At 55.5% G+C, this 26,985-nt stretch overlaps 2 long non-coding RNA genes across 3 annotated transcripts; one reads left to right on the top strand and one right to left on the bottom strand.

Annotated features, from left to right (window-relative positions):
- Nucleotides 1–3,959: 3,959 nt before the first annotated feature.
- LOC120384661 lies at nt 3,960–11,052 on the bottom strand. Its single transcript, XR_005589020.1, has 4 exons — nt 10,891–11,052; nt 9,455–9,599; nt 8,899–9,033; nt 3,960–4,019 (listed from the first exon to the last, which is right to left on the bottom strand). It is a non-coding gene; the product is annotated as an uncharacterized LOC120384661 (long non-coding RNA).
- Nucleotides 11,053–18,382: 7,330 nt separating this feature from the next.
- LOC120384793 lies at nt 18,383–25,297 on the top strand. 2 transcript variants are annotated; one of them, XR_005589114.1, is made up of 4 exons: nt 18,383–18,446; nt 19,136–19,262; nt 22,665–22,778; nt 25,253–25,297. It is a non-coding gene; the product is annotated as an uncharacterized LOC120384793 (long non-coding RNA). The 2 variants fall into 2 exon arrangements; XR_005589113.1 differs by lacking the exon at nt 25,253–25,297 and having other exon boundaries at nt 22,665–22,813.
- Nucleotides 25,298–26,985: the final 1,688 nt, after the last annotated feature.

Raw genomic sequence — 26,985 nt, 5'->3', positions numbered from 1 at the left:
CCCCAAAGCTTTGTGGATATTAAGGTTTTTTGGGGGGGTGGGGGCATGATAATATTCTAGATCAATCAAATGCCCAGCTCAGCTTTCTAGCCATCCAGCAGCTTTAGGGCAGGGAAGGTAGGTGCTCTTGGTGCAGAGTGGTCGCAAAACAGGGGTGAATTTAGCGGGGGTTTGTGGGGTCTGCTTGAAATCCCACCCGATGCAGCCACACAGAATCATTGGCAGCCCTGGGAGAGGCCAGGATTGGAAGCAGGTGCCCTGGGGGTGGGGGGACATTTGCCCTCAGTCCTGGGCTCTGGGATGGACTAGGCTGGGTGGTGGGTTCAGTCTAGTCTTCCAGCCTGTTGCTCTCATTGGGGTTTGTGGTTTTCATCTGGCTCCACCAAAAAGATCAAACAAGCCCAGTAGAAAAGGGGAGTGAGAGAGGCGGGAAGGAGTTTGTAAGGGGTTTAAGTGACCCATCAGTGAAAGAGTAAAACCAGAGTTTGACTGGGTTTCCCCCCAGCCACCACTCCTGCAAACACTGGGCAAGGGGCAGCTCCATCCCCCACTGAGGCTATGGTGAGGGACAACAGGGGAGGAAGGAAGCCACATGGCAGTCCCTTCCCCCCAGCACCCCCCTCCAGCCCCCAAACTCTGTCCCAAAGCCTGCACCCACCCCTCCGCACTCCCTCCCAGAACCTGCACCCTTCCTGCACCCCACCCCGTGCCCCAGCCTGGAGCCTGCACCCAGCACCCAAACTCCGTCCCACTCAGCCCTGGGCAAAGCTCCTTGGTCTGGCTCCCAGCCCCTCTCCAAGGGTTGCAGCTGTCTGGAGGTGCCTGCCTTCCACACCTTCCTTATTCACACCTCATTCATTCCTTCAATAGGGCAACTGATTACAAAGTGGAGAGAAGATATTATTCTACTTCTAGCAAAAAGACATTTTTCTTTTACCTTAATTACACTACCTTAGGGGCCTGCTATAACATATTACTAAGGTTCAATACAAAGTCATGTAAAAGTTATACAAAAATGCATAATGCAGAGATTTATCTACAACTCCATTGACTGACTGCTGTGTGCAGTAATCTAGTGACCCCTGGGTCTTTGAATAAGGCTATATACTGCGGGGGGGGGTGGTGCAGCAGCGAGTCGGGGGCGAGCGGGTGGGCAAGTGGCAGGTGGGCACAGAGGTGAGCAGTGAGCCAGCAGGGGGTTTAGGGGCGGGCATGGGGGTTTCTGGCAGGGGAGGGAGAAAGTGAAAGGAGGCGAGTGGTGGGTGGGGGACTGACAAGGAGGGACGCAGCAAGTCAGTGGGGGACTAGGGGGTGAAGAGGAGTGTGATGGTGGGGCCGAGCGGGGAGGGGGTGGGTCCTATTTTACTGCTGTGATCTGGTCACCCTATGTGTGCCAGGTTTCAGAGTAGCAGCTGTGTTAGTCTGTATCTACAAAAAGAACAGGAGTACTTGTGGCACCTTAGAGACTAACAAATTTATTTCAGCATGAGCTTTCTTCGGATGCATAGAATGGAATACTTCTTTTTGCCTATGTGTGCCGTTTCTTCCCCCTCCCCCTCAAACCTTCCTCTTTGGCCCACAGCTGTTCTGATGGGGTGGCGCTGAGGAAGGAGGGTTTGTTTCTGCGAGGCGAGCAGCGCTGGTGGGGGCAGTGTTTCCATGGGGCTGGGCAGTGCTGGGGGGAAGGAGGGGGCATAAAATAAACATTATTGAAGAAAATCAGTTGTACAACTATCAAAACAAATTATTTTCCTAATATGAAAGTGAAAATCTATAATTAATATTCTTTTAGAATGTGGTGACTTCTATCAATATGGGCAAGAGATCAAGAGATATTGGTAGAAAGTACCCAAGTGGGAGTAAGAAAAGAGCCATATACAATATTATGTAGTAATATATAATTTTGTTATTATGTATCTAGTCATGGAAAGTAAATAATACATGTAAGAAATGAAAGGTGGTTTTTTTAAGTTTTTCTTTTTTTTTTTTTAAGTCATCCCTGCCGGGGCCCCGTCAAAACTGTTCGAATTGGGCCCCGCACTTCCTAAAGCCGGCCCTGCCTGGTGGAGGAGTGTGGAGGACTGTTAATGGTGATTTTAATTAGGACTTGGAACACTGCAGAAATTCCAGAAGACTGGACTAAAGCTAATGCTGTGCCAATATTTAAAAACAGTAAAAGAGATGACCCAGCTAATTACAAGAGTGTCAGTCTGATACTGGGCAAGATAATGGAGCAGCGAATATGGATTTAATTAATAAAGAATTAAAGGAGGGTAATATAATTAGTACCAATTAACAAAGGTTCAGAGACAATCCAATCCAATCTAATCTAACTGGATATCCTTATTGCATGAGATAAAAAGTTTAGTTGCAACTAATAGTATTGATGTAATATACCTAGACTTCTGTAAGGCATATGATTTGGTTCAGCACAACATTTTGACTAGAAAACTAGAAAGATACAAAATAAACACAGCATACAGTAAATAGATTAAAAACTATGATTGTAAATAGGGAACCATGGTCGAGTGGATTTCTTTCTAGCGGGTTTCCACAAGGACTGGATCTTGGCCCTGTGCTATTTAACATTCTTATCAATGACCTGGAAGAAAATATAAAATCATCACCGATAACGTTTGCAGTTGCCACAAAGATTGGGGTTGGTGGTAACTAATGAAGTGTCAGTAGATTCAGGCTCCATCACTGGGAGTCTGGGAAGTTTTCCCAGTCCTGGCTAGAGGGTTATTTCCTGTTCCACAAAGAGGGGAAGTTCCATTCCCAACTTCTGTGCCTTGAAATTAGGCCCTGACACTACACCCCACATTCAGCATAGTGGTATGATTATCAAATGATTAGGACATAATTATGATGCATTTTGTGCAAGACGCATCATATGTTCAGTGTCTTTGGAAAACTTAGGATTTGCTGAATATGATTGTCCTATTTGTGTGCATGTATCATATTCGTATCTGAAGTTATGGATATTGACTCTGTATCTGTATTTCAAATGTGCTTACTCTGGGTAACATCCACAACGAGCCTTTCAGGTACAACAAAGAAGCCAGACAGTGTTCATGGCTCATCAACAAAGACAATGGACCGTGGAAGAGCTTAGCCTTCCTGTGAATGTTTCAGCCAGCCTATGAGTCACGGCTACTATGACTCAGCAGGCCATGCGACCAGACCATATGCAACTAAACTCCATTTTGGTATCTCTATTTTTTCCACAAACTGGACTGGGAACTGAGTTTGGAACAAATGGTTCCTGCCATATGGAAAAGCTACATAAGGTGGGGTGTGACATCTCTTGGCCTCATTCCGCACACAAGAAAACTCCTGGAAACACCTCAGGAACAAAGACTGAACTGGGGGAAAGTGCTGGTCCCAGGGTAAAGGGATTTCTAGCTTGTGTATGGAAACTTGGTGGACTGCTTCTATCATCAGTCAGGGTGAAAAATTGCTAATTCAAATTCTATCCAGATAGTATGTTAGGCTTAGTTTGAGTTTTTGGTTATTTAAGTAATCTGCTTTGATCTGTTTGCTATCACTTATCGCTGGGAAATTGGCTGTTGTCCTCTGTCTGTCCTTGAGTGGCTTAGGTAAAACACTCAAGTAGCTTAGTTGGCTGTATGGTGCCACCTGCTGTCGTGCTGGGTGATAACAGGCCCTGGAGAGGCTGGCTGAATCTCCAGCAAAGCAGTGTGAGAAGGGCCAGCCCAGCTTGAGGGTTAGAGGGCACAGCGGTTCCCAGAAGCCCCCCAGACTGCACCCCGGGGTAACAACCCATCACACCTTAGAGTACACAAGTCTCAGCAGGTTTGTCACATCCTGTCCCCTCCCATTCCACACCCTAGATAGTTCCTGCCTCCCACCCTCCTATACATTTACTGCTCCTCTCCCTCCAACCAGAACCCACCACCAGCTCCCTGAGAATCCCTTACCTGAGCCAGCTCCATTGCAGCCATTTCCTTCCCCTGGAGGGGATGATTTGGGGAGAAACGTGGACGTTATTCTGTAGCCTGCCAGGGTGACAGGGGCAATGTGAGAGAATTCAGACAGGGTTTCTGTCCTTTCCACATGTCGATTCCCCCCAGCATTGTTCCCTGCTAATCGACATTCTAGGTTCTGCCACACTGTGAAGCACAGAGTGACCTTATCCCAGTACAGGCCTAGCCCCCTCCCACCAGGCTGTGACCCTCTGAGACAGAGTGACACCCTCCCAGCAGCAGAGTCTCTCTGTTACACTTATCAAGTTTGTGGACGATACCAAGCTGGGAGGGGTTGCAAGTGCTTTGGAGGATAGAACTGAAATTCAAAATGATCTGGACAAACTGGAGAAATGGTCTGAAGTAAACAGGATGAAATTCAATAAGGACAAATCCAAAGTACTCCACTTAGGAAGGAACAATCAGTTGCACACATGCAAGACAGGAAATGACTGCCCAGGAAGGAGCACTGCAGAAACGGATCTGGGAGTCACAGTGGATCACAAGCTAAATATGAGTCAACAATGCTACGCTGTTGCAAAAAAAGCAAGTATAATTCTGAGCTGTATTAGCAGGAGTATTGTAAGCAAGACACAAGAAGTAATTCTTCCGCTCCACTCCGCACTGATTAGACCTCAACTGGAGTATTGTGTCCAGTTCTGGGTGCCACATTTCAGGAAAGATGTGGACAAATTGGAGAAAGTCCAGAGAAGAGCAACAAAAATGATTAAAGGTCTAGAGAACATGACCTATGAGGGAAAACTGAAAAAAATGTGTTTGTTTAGTCTGGAGAAGATATGATCAGCTTTCAAGTACATAAAAGTTTGTTTCAAGGAGGAAGGAGAAACATTGTTCTTCTTAACCTCTGAGGACAGGACAAAAAGCAATGGGCTTAAATTGCAGCAAGGAAGGTTTAGGTTGGACATTAGGAAAAACTCCCTAACTGTCAGGGTGGTTAAGCACTGGAATAAATTGCCCAGGGAAGTTGTGGAATCTCCATCATTGGGGATTTTTAAGAGCAGGCTGGACAAACACCTCTCAGGGATGGTCTAGATCAGGGGTGCCCAACATGTGGCTCTTTAGAATTTAATATGCGGCTCCTTGTATAGGCACCAACTCCGGGGTTGGAGCTACAGGCACCAACTTTCCAGTGTGCTGGGTGTGCTCACTACTCGGCTACAGGCGCTGCCCCCAGTCCACCCCTTCCCTGAGCCTGCAATGCCCTTGCTCCATTCCCCTCCCCCCCTCGAGTGTCTTGCATAGCGTGAACAGCTGATCGGGAGGTGCGAGGAGGGAGTGGGGGTGCTGATTAGTGTGGCTTCCCATGGGTGGGAGGCGCTGGGAGCAGGGGGTGGGAGCTGATGGGGGGCTGCTGACGTATTACTGTGATTCTTTGGCAATGTACATTGGTAAACTCTGGCTCCTTCTCAGGCTCAGGTTGGCCACTCCTGGTCTAGTTAATACTTCATCCTGCCTTGAGGGCAGGGGACTGGACTAGCTACCTCTCGAGGTCCCTTCCAGTTCTGTGATTCCATGAACCAAAGGCCAGAGACGAGCAGAATCAAAGGAGTCACTCTGGGGATTCTCCCTGTCATTGTCCCCAAGGCAGCTCTCTCAGGTTAACTAAGTTGTTGGATGCTCCAGCCTTTATCCAGTCTCTCCTGGAAGTGCCCCTTTCCTAGGCTGGGCCTAGTTTTAGCTTTTGGGAAGCGTGACCCCGGGGGCTCTGAGACTAGGTCTTCTTGCCTCAGCACATCTTGTTCCTTTCTGTGGCTCCCCTGAGTCTCAATGAGTAGATACTCCTCATACAGACTGTGAACATAAGAATGTGTTTAGTGTTTAGACTTCATTGAATGCTTGTGAGTTGCTGCCTGGGTTAACATCTGACTAGTTGCTCTGTGAGCCTCTGTGGCTCTGTAAATCACCAGACAGGAGAGAGACTTTACCTAGGAGAAGTGCTGATTGGCAACAGAATGCATTACATCCTGCCTGGCAGGAAAGGTCCATCAACATCAGAGAGACTATTATGGGATGTTAACGAAGACACAAAAAACTGTTGTTGTGGTCTTGACTTCCCATTAGCTGAGTTTCCAGCTCAGAGCACATGGTAGGAAGGGGATAAAAAAAAACCATGCAGAAGGAACTGATGATCTGTATGTTGCTTGGACTCTGGGGGGCAAAGTTTCTAGGCATAAGCAAGAGATCCCCAGCTGCTTAGACGGGGTTAGTCCTAAAGAATATGTAGAGCTTGCTTATAATAGAAGCTTCTATTACCTTTGAAATTTAGGACTGCAACTCATCTGCATCTATAGGATTACCTGCTTTAACTTTGTAAACAACTCTCCTTTCCTTTTAAATAAATATTAATACAGGTTATGACAGGACTGGCTACAAGTGTTGTCTTTGTTGGAAGATCTAAGATTCAGTTGACCTAAGGAAGTGACTGGTCCTTTGGGACTGGCAGTAACTTGAACATTGCTGTGATTCGTGGGGTAAGGCAGTGGTTCTCAACCAGGGATCTGGGGCCCCCTGGGGGGCCGTGAGCAGCTTTCAGGGGGCTGCCAAGCAAGGCCGGCATTGGACTCGCTGAGGCCCAGGGCAGAAAGCTGAAGTCCCAGCGCATGGGGCTGAAGTCCAGAGTTCTGAGCCCCACCACCAGGGCTGAAGCCAAAGCCTGAGCAATGTAGCTTTGTGGGGGCCCCTGTGGCATGGGGCCCTAGGCAGTTGCCCTGCTTGCTACCCCCTAACGCCAGCCCTGGCTTTTATATGCAGAAAACCAGTTATTGTGGCCCACATGGGCAGTGGAGTTTTTATAGCGGGGGGGGGGGGGGCTCAGAAAGAAAAAGGTTGAGAACCCCTGGAGTAAGGGACCATCTGTCACGAAGGTGAGCTCACCTGCGTGGTGAGATCTATGGGATCACCCAAGGGGACTGTCTGTGATTCCATGTTAATGCTGTTACAGAGCCTGAAGCGTTTACACTGGATTCTAGGTTGGTGAAATCTCCATACAGACCTCACACCCAATTTGGGGTTTGTTCCCTGCTTCTTACCAGTCTGCCCGAGGCTGGTGCTCGTGCTCTCGAGTCACTGAAGACAGCGTTACAGAGAGAGGGGCTGTGATTTCCCCACGGTCACTGAACAGGTCTGTGACAGAGCCAGGAACAGACCCTGTTAACTCCAGAGCCCCGTCACCCGCAGCTTGGGAAGGCCCCCAGAGCACACTGTATTAGGCTGCAGGAAGAGGTGTGCAGGGCAGCTGAGCTGCAGTCCCTGCCAAGACGGCCTGTGCATCCGTGGACAAACCACCTTGCTGGGGGGAATGTCCCCTGGGTCAGGAGAAGTCAGTGCCCAGCCCTGTGGGGCTGTGCTCCTGGCTCATACCTCCAGCACTCACTGCTGCCCCTCCGTTACCAGCTGCACTGTTCAGCCAGCCCCAGGCCTCAGCGAGGTCACTGCTCCCCACCCCCACCACCTCAAACCTTCAAACAGGGACATGGTGCACCAGTACCAATCAGAGTGCACTAGTGTAAATTCTGTCTGTACTAAGGGTTTGCACCAGTGCCTAAAACACCAGGGTGGCAGAGACCTTCAGAAACAGCAGTACGGTGGCACTAGAACCTATTTCTAGCTCGGTCACAGACAGCCTGGGTGACCTTCGACACATCAATGTTTCTCCTCCCAACTTCAGTCTCTTTACCCAGCTGCCACTCACTGGGGTCTCCTCTCTCTCCAGAGCTGCTCACCACTACAATCTGTGTGCGTGTCCCCAGAGCTAAGGCAGGTCAGCTCGGGAATAGTCTTACAAGGGGGGCTGGGGAGTCTCTTTCCCTGGAAGTTTTTAAGAACAAGTAGGACAAAGCTCTGCCAGAGATAATCTACAGATACTTGGTCCTGCCTCGGCAGAGAGAGCTGGACTTGATGACATCTTGAGGTCCTATCTAGCCCTACATTTCTGGGATGCGATGCAATATACACATATAAAAACACAACATACAGCTGGAGAAAGCTTCCCCCCCGCCGGGCTCCCCTCCATCCCAGAGATACACCAGCCTGGGAATGTCTAGGGATACAGATGGTGTATCTCTAACCTGGTCTTAAAGACCTCCAATGAAGGAAATTCCACAGCCTCCCTTGGAAGCCAATGCAAGGCAAACACTGACCAAAACAATGCTGCACACACACATGCTGGGCTTGGGGTTAACGGGAGAGGCAAGAATTCAAACAATCTGGGTTCAGTTCCCAGTTTTGCCCCAAATTCTCCATGCAAACTTGTTAGACACCGGCGGCTGGCCCGTGCCCGCTGACTTGGGCTCACACAGCTCAGGCTGTGGGGCTGTTTAATTGTGGTGTCGATGTTCCGGCTGGGGCTGCAGCCCAAGGTCTGGCACCCTCCCACCTCGCAGGGTCCTACAGCCTGGCCCCAGTCCGAGCCCAGACATCTACACTGCAATTAAACAGCCCCTTCGGCTGAGCCCGTGAGCCTGAGTCACCTGGCATGGGCCAGCTGGGGGGTTTTTAGTGGCAGGGTAGAGATACCCTTGGTGTCTGTGCAGCACCTGTCACAATGCGGACCCTGATCTCGGTGTCTGTGCAGAGCCCTGCACAACAGGGGCCTGACCTCAGTCGGGGACTCTGCAACTCCCAGCATTGCAGGATCCCTGATTTTGTTTGGGGTCCCTGCAGCATCTGGCAAAATGTGGGGCCAGGATCTCTGTCAGGGTCTGTGCAGTGCCCAGTACAGTGGTGGGACGTGATCTGGGTCGGGATCAGTGCAGGGCCAGGCCCAACGGGGACACAGATCTCAGTCGAGGTCTCTGAAGTGCCCAGCACAATGGAGGCAGAAATCTGTACCACAGTCGTGCGCTGCCCGGCACAAGGGGGGCCGTGATCTTGGTCCAGGTCTCAGTTTTACCTGGCACAATGGGCGACCTGATGTCTGTGGGGTCTCTGCAGTGTCCAGCACAACAGGGGCGCAGATCTCAGTTGGGGGCTCCACAGCACCTGTCATAACAGTGGTGTCTGACCTCTGTTGGGGTCTCTGCAGCACCTGGAAGAACAGGGCCCAGATCTCACTTGGGGTCTCTGCAGCTCCAGGAACAACAAGGTCCCTGAGTTTGTTTGCTGTCTCTGCAGCACCTGGCACAATGGGAGCCTGATTTCACTTGGTGTTGATGCAGGGCCTGGCACAACAGGGGCTTGGAGCTCAGTCAGGGTCACTGTAGCCCCCGGCACAACAAGGTCCCTGTTCTCTGTAGGGGTCTGTGCAGTTCCTGGCACCACCAGGACCCCAAACTCGGTCAGGGTTTGTGCAGTGCCCAGCACACTGGGGGATGTCAGACCCAACGGGGGCACAGATCTCAGTCGAGGTCTCTGTAGTGCCCAGAACAATGGAGGCAGCGGTTTGGGTCACAGTCGTGCGCTGCCTGGCACCAGGGAAGCCGTGATCTCGGTCCAGGCCTCAGTTTTACCTGGCACAACAGCGGGATCTAATCTCTCCTCAGGTCTCTTCAGCGCCTGGCAGAATAGGGCCCAGATCTCAGTTGGGGTCTCTGCAGCACCTGGCAGAACAGGGCCACGCCCAGTACGATAAGAGCCCTGATCTCAGTCACACACCTGGAGAGAAAAGTGGGAAGATTTTTGAGAATTTGATATCAGTATTTCAGAACTGAGGAGAAAATGGGGCACAAACTAAATATTTGGCAACATAATAGAGAGATTATGGGGAGATTTTATGTCAACAGTTCAAGAGAAAAGATGGGAAATTTGAGGGGATTACACAGTGATATTGACTCAACAACAGAATGGGAGGGGATTGTCTTGCCTCACTCTCACATGGTTGGCAGGGAGCCCTGGGTGATGTCTTTTCACAGGGGACAGGAGTGGGGCTGGAGCCAGAAGGTCACTGGCTGTGGGGAGGGGCTGGCAGTGGGGTTTGGGAATATGACTAGCAAGTAATGGGGGGGCTGCTGGATTGGGCAGGTCGGGGAGGGGAAGTAGCTGGGAGGGAAAACCTGGGGCTGGGCCGTCTCCATGGGGGACACTTGCTCCTCCCTCCCCTTCCTGGCCCTTCCCAGGCCCCGTTGCCAGCAGAGAGTGGCCCCCCCAGCCCAGCCCAGAGGTGTCCCTGTCTCAGGGCCCCCCCCGCCTCTGCCCATTCACCCTCTGCCCAGCTCAGGAATCACTCGGGGGAACCATTTCCCACCCGCACAAGGACAAATCCCTGCAGGTGGAAATGGGGGGAACCCCCCAAACCTGAGACCTGAACTGGCCACTGGCGAAGGGGAGATAAATTGGGGCACAATCGGGGGACAGGGAACTTCTCAGGGGTTGGGGGAGGGGGGTCACCCTGGGCGCTGCTCGTGGCTCTCTAGGGAGAAAGGGGGCAGGACGGGAGAGGAGGGGGTCCCCACGGGAGGGGGCAGCGGTAAATCCGAGGATCTCAGCCCCCTTCTCTCCCCGCTCCTCGGGGTCACCTGCCCCCGGCCATGTCCGGGCTGCACAGACATTTCCCGCCCCAGCCCGGTCTCACCCCCCCCTCTCCCCCCCAGCCCCACGCAGGGACCCCAGTGGGGCCGGGCCCCTCCCCCCGGTACCCTCCGCGGGGCCCCAGGGCAGAGCCTGGCCGGGCCCGGGGGCGCTGGGCTCCTGCGGGGCAGCAGCTCTGAGCCCCCGCGGGCGCTGCCCCCAGGAGCAGATCCCGGCGCTGCGAGATGCCGGGTCCCCCCCGGGCACTAGGGCAGAGTCACCGCCCGGCCCCGCCCCCGGGGCTCGCTCCGGGACCTGGAGGCTGCAGCTCCGCAGCGGGGCGGGAGGAGCCCGGGGTGGGCAGAGCACGGCACGGGGGGGTTAATGAACGGCTCTCCCGCCGCAATCTGCGCATGCCCAGAGCTCCACCGGCACCAACCCTTCTCCGGCCCGGGAGAGGCTCCAGCGGCCCCGCGCGAGCCAGGCGGAGCCGCAGCGCCCCGCGCGCGTTTGCAACTCGGCTTGGTCTCTCCCCCCCACGTCACTTCCGGTCTAGGGAGAGTCAGGAACTACATCTCCCAGCCTGCCCCGGGGCGCTTCCGCTCTCTCCATCCCAGGTAAGGGAGGTCCCCGGGGTCAGCGAGACCCTCCCCCCACCGCTCATCCTTTCCCCCGGCCCCGCCCCCTCTCCCAGCCGGTGCCTCTCAGACCCCCCCCCCCGGCCTTTTCCTGGGGAGCGGCAGAGCTGGGGGGGGGGCTTGTGACCCCCACGTGATAACCAGCCCCCCCGCAGCCCAACCCCCAGCCCTGACCCTGCCCCGGCAGGAACATGTCCGCCCCACGCGTGTTCGCGCCCCCCCGCGGGCTGCAGGGCTGGAGCAGCCCCCGCGCCGCGCTCCCGGCCCCGCTGCCGCACAAAGGGGCGGGGGCTGGGGGGGGGGAAGGGGCGGCTCCTCCCCAGGCCCCACGCAGGGGGGCTGGGACACGAGGGGACCTGCCTCAGCCCGGAGGGGGCAGGAGAGGGGCCGGGGCTCCCCAGGAGAAAAACAGGGACAGGGGCTAGTGTAGCAGCTCCCGCCCCCCCAGCCCCTGCATTGGGTGTCAGCTGGATCCCAGCCGCTGCAGCCCGCCCTGGCGAGCACTGCAGCCCGGGGGGAAGGGGGGGGTTTGCAGGGCAGGGCACGGGAAGGAGCTGCAGCAGCTGGGAGCGGGGGGCGGGGGGTTGCAGGGCACAGGAAGGCATTAACCCCTCTGTGCCTGGCCGGGGGGGCTTCTCCGGCTGTAGTGGAGCCAGCTCAGGTAGGGGTTATTGGGGGGTTGCTGGTGGGTTCCTGCTGGAGGGGGAGGGGCAGGAAATACTGAAGAGGTGGCAACTTCTGGGGAGTTAGGTCTGGAGGGGGCAGGGAATACCCTGGGTGAGGATAGGGAGTGGGGACAGAGTGTGACAAACCTGCTGGGACTTGTTAATATGGGCCTAGATCCTCAGAACAAACACTTGGGTGTTGGGGGAGAAAATTCCCTAATTTGTGAAACAGGAAATAAAGAAACCAACCCTCTGGGCAGGGCTGGGAAAACTGACAGAGGCTGGTGTGACATGGAAAGGGGGCACCCAGCAGGGAGGTGTAGGGAAGATGTCCCAGCCCCTCACATCCAGCTGCTGGCAGTGGGGAGGGTGTTGGGTTCCCCGCCATGGGGTTGTATCAGCCTCTGGCTAGTAGGGGTGTGATGGATCTGCCGGGAGAGACAAGGAGTCCCTCTTTGTTCTCTCACTGTGATGCCCCCTAGCTGCTCTCAGGACTGGGGGGCACAAATTTTCTAAACTGAACCAAAAGTTCCTGCAGTTTTCAAAAGAGGAGAAAAGCAAAATCTGTGATTTCACACTCACAGTGTCTGATAAGTGGATAGAAAGTGATCACAGTGACAGGGCCGGTGACTGGGGAATGCCGGGCAGTGCTTGGAGCCAGGACTCTGGCACGAGTTGATCAGAGAGAAGGATCATGGTTAGTAGAAGTTCCCACAGCCAGGGGCCCAGCAGCTATTCCCTGGGACGCAGCCCCCAGAGTCCCCAGCCAGGGACCCCAGATACCCCTCAAAGCCCCACCGGCCAGGGAATCCCCACCAGACCATGACTGTCAGGTTGGGAATCCCAAAGGGTTCCCCCCACCAAGAGCCCCCAGCAGCCAGAGACTCGCCTACTGGGAAGTCAGTTCCTCACTGCCTGCCTAGGACCCGCCCCGCACACCACCCAGCAGGATCTGCCCTGCCATTTGTCTGGGACCCCCTCCTCCACCCAGCGGGACCCCCTGATGCTTTACAGTGGGACCCCTCACTCTGCTTCCCTGGCATCCCCTGACCTAGTGCTAGGGATCCCCTCCCCCAGCTCTATGCACTGGGCATGGCAGCGATCCCAGGAGCCAGCCGGGGAAGCCCAGACGGAGCCCCTGGCACAGCACCAGGCTCCCTCTAACCCCCTGTCCCGCCTCCCCAAGAGACGCCCACCCCGGCTCTTCTGCAGCCAACGGCCCCCAGCGATACCCACCTCCAGGACCCACAGCCTCAGGGCTGGGCACATCACAACCACCCCCTGAAACCCCAAATCTCCAGAACCCACCAACCTCACTAGGGTACCCCTTGCAATCTGCCCCCACAGACACCTCCCCCCACCCCGCACAGCACTGTTACCTCAGAGTGTCTGCTAAGTGGATAGAGAGTTATCACTGCCCCCTGCTGGCCAGTCACACAGGCAGAGGGAGCCCTGGGGGATGTCTCTTGAACAGGAGAATGGAAGATCTGGAGGGCAAGAAAGGTAAGAAAAGTCCATGGCCTGTCACTAGCAAATAATGGCCACCATGGATCCACCCCAGAAGTGGCTGCATCTTAGCACAGGGGGAATCAACCCCTCCCAGAGGCCATTTGCTATGGGGTTTGGGATACTTCTGGACCCACACTGCACTCACAGAGACCTCCTCATCCCGTGCCAGCTGGAGAAAAAAAAAAGGGTCCAGCCAACTCTCCCGTTACCAGCTGGGAACCACTGAGCCCCAAACAGGGGGAGGCCTCTGGCTTTGATGGGTATTAAAGATGTGGCTGGTCTCTTTCATCAGCAAACATTTTAACACAGATAAAGGGGGGAAGAAATGGTTCCCAAAGGAGAGGGGAAAGATCAACACTGGGAAATTTAACCCCCTGCAACCTCCAGGATGGACAGTGATTCAGGGCAACAGGTTTCCTCCAAGAAAGGAAAAGTTGCTGGGATTGAGAGACAGGGGGAACAGCCCCAAACATGAAAGCAGGGCCGGCTTTAAGCCGATTCGCCCGATTCCTGGGAATTGGACCCCGCGCCTAAGAGGGCCCCGCACCTTTGGCGCCTTTTTAATTTTTTTTTTTTTACTTACTCCAGCTGCCGTCTCTCTGCTCCGGGGTCTTCTGTGGCCCCGCTCCCCTGACCAAAGCACAGGCGGGAGAGCGGCTGCTCCACAGCCTCGCTCTCCCAGCTGCAGCTCCGGCCGGAGCGCGGCAAGCCCGGCGGCCCCGCTCTCCCAGCTGGAGCTCCGGCCGGAGCGCGGCAAGCCCGGCGGCCCCGCTCTCCCAGCTGGAGCTCCGGCTGGAGTGCGGCAAGCCCCACGGCCCTGGCTGGAGCTTCGGCCGGAGTGCGGCAAGCCCCGCAGCCCCGGCTGGAGCTCCGGCCGGAGTGCGGCAAGCCCCGCAGCCCCACTCTCCCAGCTGGAGCTCTGTCCGGAGCGCGGCAAGCCCCGCAGCCCCGGCTGGAGCTCCGTCCGGAGTGCGGCAAGCCCCGCGGCCCCGCTCTCCCAGCTGGCGGGCCGGCCGGAACGCGGCACGCCCCGCAGCCCCGGCTGGAGGTCGGGCGGGAGCGCGGCAAGCCCCGCGGCCCCGGCTGGAGCTCTGGCCGGAGCGCGGCAAGCCCCGCAGCCCCGGCTGGAGTTCCGTCCGGAGCGCGGCAAGCCCCGCAGCCCCGGCTGGAGCTCTGTCCGGAGCGCGGCAAGCCCCGCAGCCCCGCTCTCCCAGCTGGAGCTCCGGCCGGAGCGCGGCAAGCCCCGCAGCCCCGGCTGGTTTTAGGTCAGGTGCGCGGCTAGCCCCGCTGCCCCGCTCTCCCCTCTGGAGCTCCGGCCGGAGCGCGGCAAACCCCGCAGCCCCGGCTGGAGTTCCGTCCGGAGCGCGGAAAGCCCCGCGGCCCCGCTCTCCCATCTGGAGCTCCGGCCGGAGCGCGGCAAGCCCCGCGGCCCCGCTCTCCCATCTGGAGCTCTGTCCGGAGCGCGGCAAGCCCCGCAGCCCCGCAGCCCCGGCTGGAGCTCTGTCCGGAGCGCGGCAAGCCCCACGGCCCCGCTCTCCCATCTGGAGCTCTGTCCGGAGCGCGGCAAGCCCCGCAGCCCCGCAGCCCCGGCTGGAGCTCTGTCCGGAGCGCGGCAAGCCCCGCAGCCCCGGCTGGAGCTCTGTCCGGAGCGCGGCAAGCCCTGCGGCCCCGCTCTCCCATCTGGAGCTCCGTCCGGAGCGCGGCAAGCCCCGCGGCCCCGGCTGGAGCTCCGTCCGGAGTGCGGCAAGCCCCGCGGCCCCGCTCTCCCATCTGGAGCTCTGGCCGGAGCGCGGCAAGCCCCGCAGCCCCGCTCTCCCAGCTGGAACTCTGGCTGGAGCGTGGCAAGCCCCACAGCCCCGCGGCCCCAGCTGGAGCTCCGGCCAGAGTGCGGCAAGCCCCACGGCCCCGGCTGGAGCTTCGGCTGCAGTGCGGCAAGCCCTACCCTGCAGCCCCGCTCTCCCAGTTGGTGCCCTGGGGTAGCGGGGGGCTCCAGGGACTATTTAAAGGGCTGGGGCTCCAGGTGTCTCTGCCACCCCGGTCCTTTAAATAGCCGCCGGAGCCCCGGGTTGCCCCTATGCATTCATCAGGGCTCCCGCGGCTATTTAAAAGGTCTGAGGCGGGGTAGAAGCAGGGGAGCCCCGGGCCCTTTAAATAGCCCCCAGAGCCCTGGGATAGAGGGGGTCTTGGGGGCTATTTAAAGGGCCAGGGCTCCAGCTGCCTCTGCTGCAGCCCTTGCCTTGCCCTGCCTGCACCAGCTCTGCCCCCCCATGCCTGCAGCCAGCTCTGCACCCTGTGCCCACAGCCAGCCCCTGCCAAACCCCCTGCCCTGTCTCCAGCCAACCCCTGCCACACACCCCTGTGGCCCTGCCCAAAGCCGGCCAGCCCTTCACACACCCCTGCCCGCACCCAGCCCTGCACCCCCTGCTCTGTCTCCAGCCAACCCCTGCTGCACCCCCCTGCCTGAAGCCAGCCAGCCCACCCCACACCCCCGTCTCCAGCCAGCCCCACACCCCTTGCCTTGCCTGCAGCCAGACCCTACCTCCAGTCAGCCCCTGCCCTGCCTCCAACCAGCCCCATGTCCACTGCTGCCCTGCAGTTCCCAGGGCAGTAACCCTGCATACCTGCTTCAATGAGGGAGGGCAGGGAGCAGCTGGGACCCACACATGTGCACACCCCCAGGGATTGGCGGTGACCCACACATGTGAAACGGCGTTCATTAATAACCAATCAACAGCATATATGAATCAATGTACATAATATATAATTTTATTATTTATATAGTTATGGAAAGTAAATAATAGAAGGAAGAAATGAAAGGCTTTTTTTTTTAGTTATCCCTGCCAGGGCCCCGCCAAAAATGTTCGAATTGGGCCCCGCACTTCCTAAAGCCGGCCCTGCATGAAAGGAATTTTAACTGATATTTGATAATAATGTAGAAGTGAAAGAGAAAGGGGGGAAATCTGAGAGATTTTGGCTCTATTTTTGCAAATAATAGAGAGGAAAGTGGAAAATCAAAGGGATTTTATATCAGTTTATATCTGATGTGCAGTAAAATGTCAGTGTTTCACATCAGTATTTGTTAAATGAATAGAGAGAAAATGGGCAACATTTGCAAACATTTTATATCTATGTTCAAGAAGCTGAGAAAAGGGGTAAATCTGAGATTTTCTTGTTATTTTATAATTAGAGAGACAGGGGGAAATCTCAGGGCATGTTCAATTAGAAACAGACAACTAGAGAGAAGTGGAGCGAATGTTTAGGGTATTTTATATCAACCTTTGAGATGTGCAGAGAAAACGTGTCACGACCTGCAACTGGGGGTGGAAAATCAGACTCCTGGAGAGACCAGGGGGAAATGGGGGAGACGGGAGAGCGGCTCATTGGCGGGGAAAGGGGCGAATCTCCCCGGATGTTACAGCCCGGGTGAGACACTGAGCGAGAAAAGGGGCAGAACTGGAGAGAATTTGTATCGGGGCGAGAGGCAAGTGGCACCAACAGGGACAGGATCCAATTAACCCCCCTCCCCCCGCGTCCCAATGACCTTCCCCCCCCCCGCAGCTCCAGCTTCGCCCCCCCCCCGACACCCCCTCCCCAGGGACCCCCCGCCGGCCCCCCCATCCCATCCCATCCCATCCCATCCCAGCGAGGGGGGGCGGATCCTGCTGCGGCTCCGCTGGGGCCGAGGCGGCTCCGAGGCTTCTCCCGGGTTCCCCGGGGCAGAGTCACGTGCCCGCCCCCCCCGGGGTCTCTCACTCACCGGGGCTAGGGCGGGCAGAGAGGCTCCAACAGCCCCGCGCGCGTTTGCAGCTCAGCTTGGTCTCTCCCCCCAACGTCACTTCCGCTCCAGGGAGACTCAGGAACTACATCTCCCAGCCTGCCCCGGGGCGCTTCCGCTCTCTCCAGCCCAGGTAAGGGAGGGTTCCAGCAGGTAAAATCGCGCATGCTCCGTGCGAGCCCCGCTGCGGGCGGGAGAACAAAGCTGCTGCTGCCGCCTCCGCGTGAGCCGGGCCCGGGCTGAGCCGCTGCTGCTCCCCGGGGGGTTCTCCAGCTGGGCCCCGCCCCCCGGGCAGCCCCGGGCTCTGCCCGCCCCAGCCCCGCCCGGAGCCCCCGGGGAGTGAGAGACCCCGGGGGCGGGCACGTGACTCTGCCCCGGGGAACCCGGGAGAAGCCTCGGAGCCGCCTCACCCCAGCGGAGCCGCAGCAGGATCCGCCCCCCGCTGGGATGGGGGCGCCCGGGGCCCGGCGGGGGGGCGGAGCTTTCTCCAGCTGGGCCCCGCCTCGGGCTCTGCTGAGGCTCCCGGTGACCGAGCCCGGGGGGCGGGGCAGGTCCCGGGCTCTGCGCGGTGCCCCATCGCTGCCCCCGGGGGCCCGGAGCTGCTGCAGCGCTGAGGCCGGGAGGATCCTTCCCGCAGCGAGTCTGAGCCGCCCCCCCCCCCCGGCTCTGCTGTGCCCGGTACCGGGGGGGGGGTGAAGCGGGTCCCCCCGCCTGGTGCCCCCTTCCCCGCACGGGCGGAGCGGGGCAGCCGCGGGGAGAGAGACCCCGGGAACGGGGCGGTGACCCCGGCTCCCAGCCCGGGGCAGGGCGCTAGGGGATGGGGGGAGGAGACGGGAGAGGGTGTGAGGAGAAATTAGAGGGGGGCAGGTTCCCAGATCTCTGCCCCCCCCCCCCCGCACACTCACTGCAGCGTCCCTGCCCAGGGTCACTTCCCTGTGACCAAGGTGAGGGGCAGAGAGAGGAAGAACCAGCCCCGGACTCTCCCTGTTCCCCCTGCGGCAGGAGTGCGCTGCCCTGGGGGCAGGGGCAGGGGGACCCCCCCAAGGGGCTCCTTTGGGTCTGGTCTGGTCCAGGGTTTGATTCACTCCCTGTTGCTGGGAGGGCTTCAAAATGTCTTGGTTGGTTACTGCTGCTGGGGGGAGCACAAGGGGGAAAGGAGGGGCCGGGGGCCAGGTCTGTGCTGCACTGTCGGGACTGAGCATGTTCCCAGCCTGGCAGAATCTACAATCTCTGTCTGCAGGGAAAGGGCCTGGGGGAATCGTGATGTGAAATGATCTAAAGCCTGTTCTGAAACCTCCACAACTGCCCTTCTCGCCCTGCCAGGCTGCAGAATGACGCCCACCTCTTGCTCCAGCTCGTCCCAGCCTCCCATGGGACAGGAGAAATGGCTGTAGTGGAGCCAGCTCAGGTAGGGGTTATTGGGGGGTTGCTGATGGGTTCCTGCAGGAGGGAGAGGGGCAGGAAATACTGAAGAGGTGGCAACGTCTGGGGAGTTAGGTCGGGATGGGGGCAGGGAATACCCTGGGTGAGGATAGGGAGTGGGGACACAGTGTGACAAACCTGCTGGGACTTGTTAATATAGGCCTAGATCCTCAGAACAAACACTTGGGTGTTGGGGGAGAAAATTCCCTAATTTGTGAAACAGGAAACAGACAAAGCAATTCCCTGGGCGGGGCTGGGAAAACTGACCAGATTTCCAGGGCTGAACCCTCAGCCTGCTAGCCAGGGGCTGGTGTGACATGGAAAGGGGGCACCCAGCAGGGAGGTGTAGGGAAGATGTCCCAGCCCCTCACATCCAGCTGCTGGCAGTGGGGAGGGTGTTGGGTTCTCTACCATGGGGCTCTGCCTGGACCCTACTGGGGACTCCATCTCCTTTATCAGCCTCTGGCTAGTAGGTCTGTGGTGGATCTGCTGGGAGAGACAAGGGGCTCTCACTTCGTCCCCTCACCCAGATGTCTCTTGGCTGCTCTCAGCAGTATGGGGATAGGACTCTGCTGACTCTCTCAGAGCTTCCATTTGATTGGCTCCTTTCCTCCATGAATAGTGGGGCTGTGAGTGGGGCAGCAGGTACTGAGTGTTGGACTCTTGCTCTTTCAGGAGCCGGTGACCTTAGAGGAGGTGTCTGTGTATTTCACCAGGAAAGAGTGGGCTCTGCTGGACCCCGCTCAGAGAGCCCTCTACAGGGAGGTCATGCAGGAGAACTGTGAGAATGTGACCTGACTGGGTAAGGATTCCTGTTCCCTCGGTTTTTAGAAGGAGAAATGCAGAGTTAAGGTTCATGCCACTCCCCCAATGCCACCTCTGCTCTGCCCTGTTTCAGCATCACCCCGACATGCCAGAGACACCCACACTAGCCCTCTCCCCTCCCCTGTTACAGAGCGCTCTGGGAACAGAGCAGTACAGCAGAATGTCTAACGTGTTCTTCTCTTTGCTAAGATAATATTCGGGTTCATCTCCATCATAGCAAACAGAAGCTTCCTCCCCCTGGCCTGCTGTCCAGTACTGAACCTCCTGCACACAGGCCAGCTGAGACTTGCACAGTGTTACTACCCCATTGCCCTCAACCTGACTTTTCCTTTTGAGTCACTGCCTTCACTTACCCCTCACTAAGCCCCACAGATCACTCGAACATACGCCACCAGGGTGCTGACAACCCCCATGGCAAGAACACACCCTTGGGCACCTTTGCTGACAAAGCCTACAACACTCAGCACGGAAATGAGGCAGAATTGCCCCCCCTCCCCCCCCAAGTTTCACATGCACCTCTCTGCATAGCACAGGCACAGCTCTGCCCAGCTGCTGCAACCCATCCCTCCATCAGCCAGTCACAGCTACAGCTGGCCCAGTGCACACAGCTGGAGGCATGCGGATAGATGCTGGGATTCCCACCTGTGAGCACAGCACAGACAATGTCTTAGTCTTAGTCTTTCCTTGGGTCGATTATCGGTTCATAGATTTTAAGGCCAGATGTGACAGGTCATCTACTCTGACGTCCTTTATACCACAGACCATAGAATTCATCCCGTTACTGCTGCATTGAGCTGAATACCTGAGTCCCTGTGGCAGTTGGTTAACCTTTGCACGGCCCACGCAGAACCATTCTCACTGGTTCTGGCTAGCTACAGGGTTAAGGGTTGGGGGAAAGTTTACATTAACTTTTCATTTCCTGGTCTGCAGAGGTTTAAGTTTACTCACTGTCCATATGGTGCAAGGCAGGAGACAGCACTGGGCAACCTTAACGCTGCATTAATGTAGCTTATGAGCATTTAGTTTCCTGTTTTAAAAAATGGATGCTTTTGCCGCTATAGCTGTGTCTGTAATTGAGCTTTGGCCAGCAGAGCCATGTTGGATGGTGTGCGTCTGTGCGCATGCGTGTGGGCACTTTTTCACAGCCTTAAACAATAGAGCTGGACTGGCAAAGCTTTTAAGAGCTACCTAAGACCTACCTAACTAGTTCCTCGCCAGACACCTGACACGCCCCCTTTGGGTGAACGAATATGCGTGTACCTGGTCTGTGGGATCCCAGTAAAACATTAGGCACCCTGTGCCCTCTGCCAGGTGGCATCAAGAGGTCCATGATGAGTCACATCCTTCTCCTCCTCCAGTCGCTGCATTAGAGTGTCTTTAGAATGAGCCGGCTGACCCCCGTTCCAGCCTTCTGTTTGGGTTCCACAGGGCTCTGTCCTTGGGCCTCTTCTTTTCTTCCTCTGCACCTTATTTCTGGGAATCTCATCCGCACACACAACTACCATCTCTGTGCTCCTAACTCACAGTTCTGCCTCTCTGCTTCTGGCCTGTCTCCTTCTGTCGCAACTGAAATCTCAGCCCCTCTCTCTCTCTTTCTCATCTCCTCACTGATGTCCAGCCATCAGCTAAAGATCAACAGCTGAAGCAAAGCTCTTAATATTTCCCCCAAGCCTAATATTTCCCCCACCTTCTTTCTCTACCGCCGCAGACAGCACCATTGGGCTGCCTGTCACTCAGGCCCATAACTGTGCAATACCTTTGTCCCGGAGCTCCCTCTGGGGCCTCCTATCCAGGCTGTGCCTACATCTTGCATTTTCTCTTTGCGTAACATCCTTAACAATTGGCCTTTCCTATCCATCTGCGCAGCTAGAGCTCTTAGTCATCCTTTCCTGTCTCAGTTACTCCAACATCCTGTTCTCTGACCTCACCTTGCACATCTCCATTCAGAAGGGGAAAGCGCCCTCCTGGTCCTCAAACATGACTTGTGAGGGAAGGTTGAAAGAACTGGGCATGTTTAGTTTTGAGAAAAGAGTGAGTGGGGAACTGAGAACAGTCTTCAAATATGTCAAGGGTTGTTATAAGAGAGCAGTGATTAACTGTTCGTCACGTCCACTGAAGGTAGGAGGAGAAGTAATTGGCTTGATCTGCTGCAAGGGAGGTTGAGGGTGGGTAATACAAAAACCTTTCCAGCGATAAGGATAGGGGAGTGCTGGAATGGATTACAAAGAGAGGTGGTGGAATTCTTGTCCCAGGAGGGTTTAAGAACAGGTCAGACAAACTTCTGGCACCTGCTCCTGCCGCAGGGCGATGGGAATGGAGTAGATAACTTCTTGAGGTCCCTTCCAGCCTATATTAGAAGATTTTAGGATTCATTGCCTTAGCCCTTCGCTTTGATCACGTCTCCTGATGGAGAATTCGGACCTTTTTTGTGGATGGGCTGCGGGTACAAATTTTGTTCCTAGAGCCCTGAAAATCTGCAGATATCCATGGACCATTTTTGCAGATCGCAGATCGGATGCGGATATAAAGTTTGTATCTATGCAGGGCTCTACCTGTGTTACTTCTGTCTATACCTACAACTTAAATCTATTTCGTACACAGCGACTACATCTGAAATAACATATGAGATCACCATAACAATGATCAATGAATGATAAAACGAACTAATTGGCTCCATGAACCACGGAGACTCTTCCTTTTCCATCCCCACCTGCAAGAGCCGCCGTCTCTCTTCTCTGCATCTTCTTTGGATCTTCGAATTTCTCCCTCCTGATGGCCTGATTCTTATTTTTCACATTCTCCTTTGGCAGAAGAATTGGGCTGTGGCTCTTGAACTACACCATCTAATTTGCCAGCTTTCTCCACACAGTGTTTTTTATGCTCCCTCCCTTTATACCTGACTTGCTAGGTTCCCTAATGCCGCAGGATGTGCTTTCCTGACATCTAATGCTGCTGAGATCCTGCCTTCAGTGATATCCCTGCCCTTCCTGGTCCTTACTTCACTGAACCCCCCCAGCCCATGGTTCCTGTTTCCAGCTTCCCATGGACTCTCTGGCTCTGGACCTGTCTGTCAGCAAGAAGCAGGGCCAGGGACACTTGCCCTCTGTCTGGAGTCTTCACTTTCTGGGAAATGCAGTTCCAGTCTCTGTTTTTTAGGAGCCTCTTTGATAATGAGTGTCTGGCTGTGTGTGTTCCCAGCAAAGATGGGGATAGTTAAATCCCTCCTAAGCAGAGTGTTCTGCAGCTTTCAGCACCTGGGGAGCTGGCCCTGCGATTTTATTGTTTAAAATGGACTGGGGTTAAACTAATAGAATGTTTTTATGATGATAAATGGCCTATGAATTCCCCTGATCTCCTTTGTTTTCTTTCCCTTGAGCAGGGTTTCCAGTTTCCCAACCCTCTGTGATCTTCCAGCTGGAATGAGGTGAAGAGCCGAGGGTCCTGGATCTCCCTGGTTCAGTGGAAAGCGAGATCCTGGGAAGTCCCTGCACAGGTGAGGAAACATTAAACCAACCCAGAAACTGTAAGTGCCTGAGAGAACCCGCTGGGATTCCCCACACAGACTCTGTGAGCTCAGGACAGTCCCCAGCAGATCTCACTCCTGGCTTCCTACAGATGATGATTGACACCTCGGCTGGAGCTCCCTCCCTTCCTACTGAGTGTTTGGATGGGATGTGGACAGGGCCGGCCTTAGGGAAATGGCACCCGGGGCGAACTTGCATTTTGGTGCCCCTGGCTCCCATGGGCTCCTTAGGCAACCCACGTTCCCTTCCCCACAACCTCTGCACTGTGTCCCTTTGCCCCAAATGCTTGCTCCCCCTCCTGCCCCTAATCCCTACACCCCTTCATTCCTAACCTCTGCCCCCCTCGTGCACCCCAACACCTGCCCCCTCCTGAGCCCCTAACCCCTGCACTGTGCCCCCTTCACCCCAGCCCTTGCACTCCACTCCTGTGCCGCAATCATTAACGATCTGGAGGATGGTGTGGACTGCACTCTCAGCAAGTTTGCAGATGACACTAAACTGGGAAGAGTGGTAGATACGCTGGAGGGTAGGGATAGGATACAGAGGGACCTAGACAAATTAGAGGATTGGGCCAAAAGAAACCTGATGAGGTTCAACAAGGACAAGTGCAGAGTCCAGCACTTAGGACAGAAGAATCTCATTCACTGTTACAGACTAGGGACCGAATGGCTAGGAAGCAGTTCTGCAGAAAAGGACCTAGGGGTTACAGTGGACGAGAAGCTGGCTATGAGTCAGCAGTGTGCCCTTGTTGCCAAGAAGGCTAACGGCAATTTGGGCTGTATAAATAGGGGCATTGCCAGCAGATCGAGAGACGTGATCGTTCCCCTCTATTTGACATTGGTGAGGCCTCATCTGGAGTACTGTGTCCTGTTTTGGGCCCCACACTACAAGAAAAATGTGGAAAAATTGGAGAGAATCTAGCGGAGGGCAATGAAAAATGATTAGGGGGCTGGAGCACATGACTTACGAGGAGAGGCTGAGGGAACTGGGATTGTTTAGTCTGCAGAAGAGAAGACTGAGGGGGGATTTGATCGCTGCTTTCAACTGCCTGAAGGAGGGTTCCAAAGAGGATGGATCTAGACTGTTCTCAGTGGTAGCAGATGACAGAACAAGGAGTAATGACCTCAAGTTGCAGTGGGGGAGGACTAGGTTGGATACTAGGAAAAACTATTTCACTAGGAGGGTGGTGAAGCACTGGAATGGGTTCCCTAGGGAGGTGGAGTCTCCTTCCTTAGAGGTTTTTAAGGTCAGGCTTGACAAAGCCCTGGCTGGGATGATTTAGTTGGGTTTGGTCCTGCTTTGAGCAGGAGGGTGGACTAGATACATCCTGAGGTCCCTTCCAACACTGATATTTTATGGTTCTATGCACCCCTTCACTGCTACCCCCTGCACCACTCTCCTGTGCCCTCAACCCCTGCACTGTGCCCCCTTTGCCTCTAACCCCAGCATCCTCCTCCTGCACCCAAGTGGGAACCTGACCTGGATGCACAAAGCAGCTGGCATTGCTGCTCGCTCCCCCACTGGACTGCTGCTCCCCCGCCCCACACAGCCCTGGGGGGCTGGGAGAGGGGAGCAAGGAGCGATGTCAGGGCTTCCTGCACCCAGGTCACTTTCCCTGCAGGCTGTGTAAGGGGAGGGCAGGAGAGCAGCTGCTCCTGATGTCTCAGCACAGCCCAGGGGGGGAAGTGACCTGGATGCAGGGAGCCCTGGTGTGTGTGTGTGTGTGTGTGTGTGTGTGAAGGTAGTATGTGCCTGAGTGAGTGAGTGCGCTGTCTCTTTAAGAAAGTTCTCAGGGTCAGGAGCCTGAACTAGGCTTGTTCCGGCCCCAGAGAGGCAGCAGCATGCGCAGATTCCCCCCGTCCTGTCACCCTAGCTCAGTGGAAGCCGGGTACCCGGGTGGGAGGGAGGGGGACACCCCACCATCAATCAGCACCTCCCCCCTGCAGAGCAGTCAGGAGGATGCTCCCAGTTGGGGGTGGACGGGGCGACTCCGGGGGTGAACGGGGGGTGGGGGGACAGGAACAGCAGCAGCTGCACACGTGGAGCAGGGCGGAGAGGGGCCCCTCTGCTCCGGAGCAGTCACCTGGCTCTGACGGCTGGTCGTCCAATTTCCCCCTGCAGCTCAGGTCTCTCCCACTCCCCCACACTGCTGCTTATCTGCTTCCCTGTGCCGCTTTCATCAGCCCAGCGAGCCTCTCGGCAGCAGGTCAGGTGGGAATCCAAACCCTGCGCCCGGCACCCCCTTGGGTGGGGCACCCGTATGGCCCCCCCTAAAGGCCGGTCCTGGGTGGGGAGCAGAATTGATCCCCTCCACTGTCCCCTGTGGGGAAGAGTTAGGGGGAGTTGAGTCCCTGATTTTTATTTTCTGTCTCTCCAGCACTTACTTGGGTTTGTTCTCAGAATTGGGGATGGAAAGGCAGAGATTCCTCCTCTCTTCTAGCAGGTGATGGGGTGGTGAGGGAGAGCGAGGAGCAGAATCCTCACCAGGAAGATGCTGAGCTCGCCAAAGCTCATGGGGAATTACTGCGAAGAGCCAAAGGGAGTGTGTCCAGCCCCCATGATCAGGGAAAAGCTGGTGAAAATTACCACAGACCAGAGAGAGAGCAGGGAAACCACTCAGAGGAGAGAGTGGATGAACCCATTAATTGTCAGGGAACTCACAGGGACCTCAAGGAAACTATGTCCCAGGAGAAAATCCTCACGGAAAAGCAAGAGAATACATGTAGTGAGTGTGGGAAAAACTTCCACTACCGCTCAGCCCTTATTCGACATGAGATAATCCACACGAAAGAGAGACCCTACAAATGCTGTGAGTGTGGGAAAAGCTTCAATCGTACCTCAGCCCTTAGTAGGCATCAGCGAATACACAGAGGAGAAAGACCTTATGAATGCTGTGAGTGCGGGAAAAGCTTCACTCAGAGATATACCCTTAACTCTCATCAGAGAATCCACACAGAAGAGCGACCCTACAAATGCTGCAAGTGCGGGAAAAGCTTCACTCAGAGATCAGCCCTTATCTCTCATCAGACAACGCACACAGGAGAGCGACCCTACGAATGTTGCGAGTGTGGAAAAAGCTTCTCTCGGAGCTCAAACCTTACTATGCATCAGAGGATCCACACAGGAGAGAGACCCTATGAATGCAGTGAGTGCGGGAAAAGCTTCTCTCGGAGCTCAACCCTTGTTACACATTACAGAGTCCACACCGGAGAGAGACCATATGAATGCTGCGAGTGTGGGAAAAGCTTCACTCATAGTTCAGGCCTTTCTAAACATCAGAGAATCCGTAAAGGAGATAAACTTCATAAAAACCTTCTCTAGAGCTGTCAGGAGATTTTTTCTTTTGACAGTTCCCAGGTAGTGAGTGTTAAGGCTGTTTGCATCTTTTGCACACTGTAGTTCCTCAGCTCCCACACATGAGTTGCCCACTTTTGAAGCTCGCCTGTCTTTGGGGTGGATCCTGTGGTCCTTTGTATCAACTCCATTGTCCTGCGAGTCATGGGAGTGTGTGTCCTTTCTACCAGGAATGTCATCACCCCAGGTGGGGGAGATGGGGGGTGTCTTCAACCAGCTACGTTGAGATAAAATCTACCTGGGTCTCATCACTGGTTGTCATGGAGTTAGCTAGCTTGAGTTCACTTTCCTGATGTAAAAAGAGAACTACTCTTGCACTAAAGACATGGGCCATGGATAGTTGGTGGAGTTATCTTGCACATTTCCTCCTGTCTGAGCTAACCATCATCACATTTCCTTTTCTAAACAAACCTGGAGATTGACATTTATACTCCTCCTCCCAGTGCAAAGTTACTGTTAGAGACGTCAAGTTCCTCTTTGAGGAGAGATTGTCTCATTCCCAGTTGTTCTCACATTACCCTGGATTGTGCAGAACAGTAGTTATTTTGTTGACTTTTTTTCTCATTTAAAATATATTTAAATATGATGAAGAGCTGGAGCAGTGTCAGGGAAATAAGGGTCATTTTAGGCTCTGTGACACTGGAAGGAGATGGGGCGACTCAGACATTCCATCCTTCCCCATCACCCCAGAACTGTTACCTTGTGCCTGAGCCATGCACAGTTCACCCCTTCGTATTCCTTCGCTTCCCAACGTGTCTGGTGGGGTCATGTTCTTGGCTGTCCATGCTTGGGAATGGTGCTTGTACGTCCTTGATCCTAAAT

The sequence above is a fragment of the Mauremys reevesii genome, linkage group 16 (genome assembly GCF_016161935.1).
Source record: "Mauremys reevesii isolate NIE-2019 linkage group 16, ASM1616193v1, whole genome shotgun sequence".
NCBI lineage: Eukaryota > Metazoa > Chordata > Testudines > Geoemydidae > Mauremys > Mauremys reevesii.
Note: the sequence above shows the minus strand (reverse complement) of the source record. Positions and strands in the feature narration are given on the sequence as shown.